The sequence below is a fragment of the Dipodomys ordii genome, unplaced genomic scaffold (genome assembly GCF_000151885.1).
Source record: "Dipodomys ordii isolate 6190 unplaced genomic scaffold, Dord_2.0 Scaffold2, whole genome shotgun sequence".
Classification (NCBI taxonomy): Eukaryota; Metazoa; Chordata; class Mammalia; order Rodentia; family Heteromyidae; genus Dipodomys; species Dipodomys ordii.
Genome location: NW_012267218.1, coordinates 2,731,304 through 2,732,687, shown reverse-complemented (window position 1 = coordinate 2,732,687; position 1,384 = coordinate 2,731,304).

Here is a 1,384-nt window from a genome sequence, read left to right as displayed (position 1 = left end):
TTTGTCGGTCATGGGGCTTGAACTCTGGGCCTGGGCGCTGTCCCTCAGCTCCAGCTCAAGGCGAGCGCTCTACCACTTGAACTACAGTGCCACTTCCGGTTTTCTAGTGGTTTATTGGAGATAGGAGTCTCACGGTCTTTTCTGCCCGGGCTGGCTTTGAACCACGATTCTCAGATCTCAGCCTCCTGAGACTCTTGTCTCTAATAAGCCACTAGAAAACCAGAAGTAGCGCTGTGGCTCAAGTGGTAGAACGCTCACCTTGAACTGAAGAGTGTAGGGACAGTGCCCAAGCCCAGAGTTCAAGCCCCATGACAGACAAAAATAAAAAACTGTCCTCTGCTAGGTATGGTATATACCTGTATGTTCTCTGCTAGGTATGGTATATACCTATAATCTTATTTGTTAGGTGGTCAGAAGTAGGAGGATTGAGATCTGAGGCCAGCTGGAGCAAAAACAATGTTATCAACAGTGAAGAGCCTGGGGCATGGCTCAAGCAGTCAGAAGTACTTGTCTAACAAGCGAGAGACTCTCGGTGAAATCCCTGGATGGATGGATGATTGATCTATAGCTGGATGATCAAATCTGCCTTTCTGAGCAGACCAGGATCCAGGATCAGTGCAGAAGTAGCCAATGGCTGAATCTTACCACACTGGTGCTTGAACGACGTGATGGCATTTAGAGCTGTCTGCCATAGTCACACTTACAGGAGAGGAGCCTGACAGAGACTAAGCTTGAGTGTGAGTCCGCCGGACATGTCGGGGATCTCAGAGGAAGCAGGGCCAGCCACAGCTCACAGGAAAGACATCCAGCTAGGCCGGAAGTGCAGAGGATGGACCATTGGGAGCTGAGGAAGGAGGACTTGTCAGTGCAGGGACACAGGAAGGACACCCAAGGGCAGCCAGTGAGTAGGGAAGAGGGCCACAGAGCCATGGCACCGCTTCTACAGTAGCCTCTGGTAAGGCCCTTCCAGCCACGTCATTCCTGGTGAGACATGAGATTGCACTGAGACTTGATACATTGGAGATAATCATGTATTTATTCATTCAGCAAGTATTTCTGGAGTCTGGCTTTGGGCCCAGTCCCTATTCTATGAATGAGGCACCACCATGGACTTCTGAGCTGTCCGCTTCCAGCAGGGGGCGCACAATAGTTTCTGAAAGAGAAACCCAGAGGAAAAGAGCCAGGCTTGAGACACTAGAGAAAAGTCATGCCAAGCACTGCTCTCAAATCCCTTTGCGCTGAAGAGCTGAGGGACAGCAGCACCCAGGCCCAGAGTTCAAGCCCCACGACAGACATGAAAAATTAAAAAAAAGCTCTTCGCGCCGGGTGCTGGTGGCTCACGCCTGTAATCCTAGCTACTCAGAAGGCTGAGATCTGAGGATCG